The sequence below is a fragment of the Chrysochloris asiatica genome, unplaced genomic scaffold, assembly GCF_000296735.1.
Source record: "Chrysochloris asiatica unplaced genomic scaffold, ChrAsi1.0 scaffold00242, whole genome shotgun sequence".
NCBI classification, from domain to species: domain Eukaryota; kingdom Metazoa; phylum Chordata; class Mammalia; order Afrosoricida; family Chrysochloridae; genus Chrysochloris; species Chrysochloris asiatica.
The window spans coordinates 1,311,207-1,319,436 of record NW_006408760.1 but is presented as its reverse complement, the minus strand read 5'-3'; positions in this window follow the sequence as shown (position 1 = coordinate 1,319,436).

Here is an 8,230-nt window from a genome sequence, read left to right as displayed (position 1 = left end):
CAGCAAGCTGGAAGACAAATTTCTCAATACTGCTAAGATAGAAGAGCAAGCAGAAAAAAGGAGTTTAAAAAATCTGAAGAAAGTCTAAGATTCATGTGGGACAACATGAAGAGGAATAACTTAAAGAATGACTGGAATTCTGGAACAGGAAGAATCACAGAAGACCACAGAGGAGAGAGCTGAAGAACTGCTGAAAGAAAATTTCCATAACATTCTGAAAAACAAAAAGATAAGCATTCAAGAAGCTCAACGAACCCTAGCAAGATTAGAACCCAACAGAAAATCACCAAGACATATCATATACAAGCTCTCCAAAATTAATGATAAGGAGTGAATCCTGAAAGCAGCTTGGGAAAAGAGAAGTGTTACTTACACAGGGAGGCAAATAAGATTAAGCTCTGATCTTTCAGCAGAAACCATGCAGGTGCAGAGACATATAAAACCCTGAAAGAGAAAACTGCCAACCAGGAATCGTCTACCCAGCAAAGCTGTCTATCAAATACAAGGGTGTAATAAAAACATTCCAGGATAAACAGAAGCTAATGGACTTTGTCAAAGACAATCCAGTGCTTCCTAACACCCTAAAGGGAGTTCTTTGGACTGAGAACCAACAAGAACAGACAACAACCAGAGATTGACATATATAGCAACACCACTCAGAACTCAATCAACAGATGGAAGAACAGAACTACAAGAATGAATTCAGAGGATCTGGGAGGTCAGTGTACGATCAAAACAATTGCAATGTGAAATAAAGTAAAAATATAGGAACAGAGATTCCAGTGATGAAGAGGTCAGGTAGATTTCAGGGTAAAATGGACTGCTTTAAATGGAGGAAAAAGTGAATAGAATATAGGGTACTCTCAAAGAAAACTAATAACTTCACAACATACCAAGAAAATGAAGACCCAAAAAACATATGGAAATATTAAAAATATGAAGCTTAAGAAAAGATACCTATACTAAAATAAATAGAGAAAAATTTAATTGTTGGCTACCAGGGGTGAGATGGAGGGGATGGTAGAGCGTAGGCTAGAGGACAGACACATCATAATCCAGGTGTTGGGGAGGGCAGTACACAAGAAGGGGGAAGTAGATGGAACAACAAGGTAGATAGGGGAACACTTAGGCAGGTTTGCATGAGCTAAATGGGACAAAGTAAATAGTGATGTATACTCAACCTTGGAACAACAGAGCTCTGTGATACAGGGATCGAGGTATAGTGTGAATGGGTAAAAGAGGGGAAATAATGGTAAGATGCTTGACTGTCTTATGACTATTGGTTTTCTTGCCTACTATTGTAAAACAGACACTTGAGTGGGATAGAAAGAAATATTGGGAAACATGATTACAGAATACTTGTAAGCCCGTCTTCTGTCTATAACTGATTAGAATACCTAAAATAGGTTCTAGAACTTGCCCAGTGAAATAGGCTTCTTCCAGAGCCTCTGTAGTGTATAGGACCTTAGGTGGAATCCTGAGCCCCATCTAGAATCTTCTGAGGTGGGACATTCCCACTTGAAAGACAAGCAGACCAGCCTGGAACAGCTAGAGAAATAGAAGATACTTCTTGAAGGAAAAACTAGCAGGTAAAATCGAAAATAAAAATGGTAGCCTGATAGGCTACTACAAGAACAAGCAAATTGTTTGTTGGGGAACCATCAAGGCAAATAATCAAGTCCCTTCAGAACAAACCTCCCTCCAAGACTGAAACTCAAAGGGAACACATGAGCAGACATGTAAGCATACTGGTGACCATGTTGGTCTACTGGTGAGTGGAAGAGGGGGAAAGGCAGCAATGAAGAAATGGGCTGAGTTTGACCATGTTCCATAGACTCCTGTCGACCTGGAGATGAAAGAGAGAAGAGGAAGGGCTGCCTGGTTTGAAGTGTAGTGAGACCTGAGGACTCCTAAACCCATGGACAAGGACACAGCCACAGAGGGCTAGAACCAAGAGTGAAGCGTCCAGCTGATATGAAGTGAGGGGAGACACAGAAGAATGCCCAAACTTGCAGATAGTAGCCATTTGACCTAGTTTCAATGGCTTGATGATCAGAACACAAATAGAGGAAGATAAAGAAATTCGATAAAGGAAACAAGTTTAACATGCTGCAATTGAATGAACTTGACATATACATATGGATGTAGTAGCTCAAAATACCAACTGAGAGGGAAGGAGTCTTCCCATCAAGGATCAAACATATCCCCTCTGTACACGCTGTACATGGGGTTGATAGGGATGGAAAACTGAGACATTGGCTACCAAAAATGGGGGGTGGGGGGTGGGGAAGCACGGGGACTATAAAGGCATGAAGTGGCTGGCTTACAAGTTTTCAAGAGGGAGTTTAATTTCAAAGTGCGGAGGAAGGTAGAATCCCCACGGAATAGTTTTCATATTGTCTAGATGGGTCTGGTGAAAGGAAATGGGAATAAGATTCTTAGGACTCAATAGTGAGTAATTGTTATCATGATTAATTGTGATAATCACAACTGGAAAGGTAGAAGTTTTGTAATATATAGGGGGGAGTAGTTAATCTTACATTTCAGGAACAGAGGACCCTAGAACCATCAAAGATGAAGAGCACGAGCGGAATGTGTGACCCTATCCAGAGAAGCAGCAGCACCAGAGATGGAGGCAAAGATGATGACATAGAGAGATAAAGCAGCTGAGGAATCTAGACTCTTGGAAAGAGAAAGGTTGTGTGCTGGCAGCCAGAAGGCAGGCTTGCAGAATGTGCCCTTGGATTGTTTAAATTATTATATATTCCTGAGTGTTTTTTGTTGTTTTTTAAATGTTTTCATGTGAATTATGTGATAGTTTACATGGGAAAACATTAGTTTTACATTCATCCTATTGTATATCGTTTCATTGCCATGGTTACAATCTCCTCCAAGCATCATCAACCAACCAAAGAGTATATCCTACAAACCTGCCCCCAGCCCTCACCGCCCCCTGGTCATCAGCACACAGTCCCTTTTCCTCTCTGGGTCTAAAGTCCCCAGCTGCTCCATCTCTCCACATCATCATCTCTGCCTCCATATCAGGGATCACTGCTTCTCTGGGTAGGGTCCTGCTCTCCGCTCTTCTCCCTTCATGATCCCGGGGACCTCCGTTCCTAGACTGCAAAGTTAATCACTCCCCTCCTTGCTACAAAATGTCTACCTTTACATTTACAACCCTCACAATCAGTCCTGATAACAGTTATTCACTATTGTATCACAAGAGACCTATCCGCATTTCCTTTCATCAGTCCCACCTAGACAGATTGGATACTACTCAGTGAAGATTCTAACTTCCTCCACATGCTCTGGATCTGGGTTCGCTCTTGAAAGCTTGTCAGCCAGTCTAGTCTATTCCTGAGTGCTTTTGTGTACATCCCCTCACCCCAAAAAGAATAAAAACAGGGAATAGGTGCAAATATTGTTGATTGGTGATGCATGAGGGGATTATTATCATTACAATGATGTGAAATATGACAGGATGAGTGCAAAACTGATGTTCTCCCATGTTAACTATCACTCAATGCACAATAAAAGCTTTAAAAATAGAAAAAAAGAGAAAAGTGGGATGAGAATATCTAGCTATAGAAGAGAAAAGAGCGGCAATAAAAGGAAGAAATTTTTAAAAAAACACTTAGAAAAAGATGAAAGAGTAGTAAAGAAAAAGGGGTGGGGGAAGAAGAGGGAAATGAAAAACAGAAAAAAAAAAAAGGCAAAACAAAAGCAGAGATATAAAGGATAAAGTTTGGGAATGGAAAGAGAAAAAAGAGGAGAAAGAATAAACAAAAACAGTGGAACAACAAAAGGAAAAAACAAAACAGTGCCACTCTTGGACATGAAGAGGATCTCACAAAGTGGGTGTGGGACGGATTTGACAGCAGAGCTCCTGGCCCTAGATGGAGGTCCCATGGACTTTGGTGTTATCAATGTTCAGGGCACTCAGTCTGTAAGTAGTTCTTGTAGGTCCTTGATGGAACTGGTTTCAGTGTCTGTTAGGATCCCAACGCTGTTGGGGGCAGGGTGACTGTTTAAATGTTGGTGTGGTGGCTCTGTGAGTTATGTAGGTCTGGAGCTGAGCCTGTCTGAATCCAGGCACCAGAGCGGTACAGTTGGCTCCTATCTCACACTGGCATGGCTCCCAACCAACCATGATGCTTTGAACTCCCAGAGAGTAGGGTCTGTCCTGGGGGTAGGTATTGAGGGAGCTGGCTACACCTTTGGTCACCAGGAGAGCATAGGAAAAAGAAGGAATTGCACCTTTCCAGTCGTCTGTGTGAATCTGCTCTGCCAGGTCACCTGCTGTTGCCAAAGCTTCTCACAAAAGTCCAAGATGGTTGTGTCGCGTCTAGCAGGCCATTCACCAATCAGTTTCCCTCTCTCGCTTGTCCCTGTTCAGCTTCTCCTCCCAGCAAGCACTCAATTCACTTTTCCTTTTGAAGTTCAGGGTTCCCGAATTTTCATCAAAAAGATTCATTTTGTCTTTAGTATCTATATTGTAGAGGGTCCATGCTATGCGCCTGCCTGTTCTACCATCTTGCCAGCAGTGCCCTACCAGGTGGTTTTTGTAGCTTGTCCAGCCCCCAACTCATTAGCTTAAATCCTTGGTACCTCAATTATTTAGGAAACTCCAGAGATTTAATGTCTTTGGGAATCTGGATAAAGACCAAATTACTTAAAAACCAACCAAACAAACCTACAAGAACAAGCATGTTGCTCGCCCAGGACACATCAAGGCAAGTGGTCAGGTCCCCTCAGAGCAAACCCTCTTCCAAGACTAAGACTCAATGGAAATACACGGTTTGATTGGTGACCACGTTTGTCACTGATAAGGGGAAGTGAAGGAAAAACAGCAATGAAGCTGTGAGCTAAGCCCTACAACGTTCAATAGATTTCTATGAACCTGAGTGGAGACCTGGTTGGCCAACAGTGTGGCAAGACCTAGGGACTCTTGGGCCCAGATTCAGTGACATAGCCACAGAGGACTAGAGTGGAGAGTGAAGCGTCCAGCTGATAACAGAGGACATATGCACAAGAATACCCAAACTTGCAGATAATACCCACTTGACCTGGCTTCAATGACTGGATGATCAGAGATCAACTAGAAGAAGAAAGAAGAGGAAAAAAAGAGTAATCTGATACAATTTGATGAACTTGACCTACACCTATGGATGCAGTAGCTCAAAAGAGGGAACAAGTCTTTACAGCAAGGATCATTCCCACCCCCCACCCCCCCATACACAGAGTAGACAGGGATGGGCAACTTGGATATTGGCTACCCAAAGTGGGGGTGCTACAAAGGCAAGAAGTGACTGGCTTACAAGCTTTCAAGAGGGAACCTAGATCCAGAGGACCTGGAGGAAGGTAGAATCTCCACTGAGCAGTATCCAATCTGTTTAGGCGGGGTTGATGAAATGAAATGCAGATAGGTCTCTTGTGATAAATAGTGAATAATTGTTATCAGGACTGATTGTGAGGGTTGTAAATGTAAAGGTAGAGGTAGAGCGACTGTGTGCTGAAGACCTGGGGCTGGGGACTTTGGATCCAGAGAGGGAGAGGGGCTGTGTGCTGACAACCGGCTGGGTGGGGGTGCGGGGGGAGGGCAGGCTTTGGTTGATGATGCATGGAGGGGATTGTGACCATGGCAATAAAAGGATATAGAAAAGGATGAATGTAAAGCTGGTGTTCTCCCATGTAAACTATCACATAATTCACAATAAAACATTAAAAAATATATATATATCATGAGAAGGCCACATGTGTTGTGAGCAGCAAACACTAGGCTTGATTCTGGTTGTTACTTAACAGCCATGTATGCTTACTTACGCTTTTAACTTCATTCAGTCTAAGATTTCACAATGATATAACGGGAATAAAAGTCTTTCAATTTACTGAAAGTCTTACATTAGGTAATAGAAGGGGGTTTCAAAAAATGCATAGAAAATGGTATAAAAAAAACCACACCAGTATGGGGGTGGGGTGGGGGTGGGAAGGATTGCATGGAGGGGATTGCAACCATGGTAATGAGACGATATATGACAGAATGAATGTAAAACTAATGTTCTCCCATGTAAACTATCACATAAATCACAATAAAACATTTAAGAACAAAAACAAAACAAAACACCAAACAAATAAACCAATAAAAAATACCCCACTGCCATGGAGTCAATGCCTACCCATACTGACCCTATAGCACAGGGTAGACTGCTCCATCGGGCTTCTGAGGCTGTAAATCTGTGTCTAAACAGACAGCCTCACCTTTCTCCTATGAAGCAACTGGTTTAAACTGCCAACTTTTCTGTTAGCAGCCCAACACTGAACCCACTGCACAGGCAGTACTTCTTACTCGCCATCAGGACTCCACCACCCTTAAATTACTTTCAGTACAGTTGAACTCTTCACTCCACTGCCATGGAGCAAGAGGGATAGCAAGAAGCAAAAGGTTGCAGAGCCATTGACTGGGTGAGTGAATATGGAATGAGGGCTTCCCTGGGGGAGTTTCCCTCTTTGAATTCTGAATCAGGAGACTGTGCATTTGTCTTCACTCTCAGTGTCACAGATTGAATTGTGTCCTCCCAGAGTTTGCATCAGGCTGGTGTGGCACTGTGGATTAATGTGCTGGACTGCAAGGTTGGTTTTAACTGTAAGGTTGGTGGTTTAAGCTCACCAGCCGCTCTTCAGAAACCCTATACAGGGTTGATATGGATCAGAACTGACTCAATGGCATTTAATAACAACAAAAGTATGTGTCAGCTTGGCTGGGCCATGATTCTCAGTGGTTTGACAGTTAGGTGATGATCCCCCATGATGGAATCTGATGTGATAAACCACTAAAAGGAATAAGGATGAGATGTTGTAGTTAAGTGCCATGGAGCTGCTTCTGACTCATAGCAACCCTGTATAGGGTGTCTGAGGAGTGGCTGGTGGATTTGAGCTACCAACTTTGTGATTAGCAATCCAGTGCTTATCCTATAGACCCATACCAGGACTCCACCACCCTTAATCTCATCAGGACCCTGCTCCAATGTAAGGGAGATTAACCAGAGGTGTGGCATAAAACATCTTTTATTTTACAAGCCATAAAAGGAGACAGAAGTGAGCAGAAAGAAGGGAACCTGCTACTATCAAGAAGATTGATACCAGAAGATTGCCTAGGTGTTTATGATTGACCACTGGGCAGAGGCTGCATCTTAGACACGGGGTGGCAGGTTATGAGTGTAATCTTGGGGAGATGACTGATAACAGAGTCTCTCAGGATCTTCCAAGTCTGTTTTGAGGGTTCTTTCTGCGACGTGAGCTGCACCCGTAGATTCTGGTGCCAAGACTTGTCTTTATCCATAAGGAATACGTATCAGGATCAGCATAAAGTTTGTTCCTATGAGGTGGAGGTTACTCTCCAACTTTTTTACTATTTCTGACACCAGTTAGTTTCTCCACTTCACGGCTGGGTTCAAAAGTTCATTGCAGCGGCCACACAGAACCCACAGGCTGTACTCACAGTTAGGTGCTTTATTAGGGAAATAACAGGCTACAATTCAGGATCTGGATCAACTTGAAAGTAACAGGCTACAACTCAGGAGACAGGCTGCAGTTTTTCAATCAGGACAGCTTCCAACCAGGACAGCACTCTCATTTGCTCTAGGCCATGCATGCACTTTTCTCAGCTGTGCACAGCCTGTCTCAACCCTTGCAAGCCTCTCTGCCTTCAGCTGCCCTTGGCATCTTCTTGGCTCCTGTGGCTTCTGTTCTACCATTGAATCTCATTGGACTTGTGGTGTTACAGTGGTTTCGCACTTGGCTGCTAATGGAATGGTTGGTGATTTGAACTCATCAGCCACTAAGCAGGAGCTAGATGTGGCAGTCTGCTTCTGTAAAGATTTACATCCTTGGAAACCCTATGGAGCAGTTCTACTGTGTCCTGTAGAGCCTCTATGACTTGGAATTCAGTAGAGGCAATGGGTGGGGATCTGAAATCAGAAAACCAAAAAGGAAGAACATGCTCAGCATTTCTCAAGCTGGAGGAACTGAAGAAAAAATTCAATCCTTGACTTTAGTTATTGAAAGATTCTCTGGGCAAATTATTGAATGAATCAGAAAGCATCAAGAGAAGATGGAAGGAATACACAGAGTCACTGTACCAAAAGGAAATGGTTAATGTTCAACTGTTTCAAAAGGTAGCATATGATCAAGAGCCAGTGATACTGAAGGAGGAAGTCCAAGGTGCATTGAA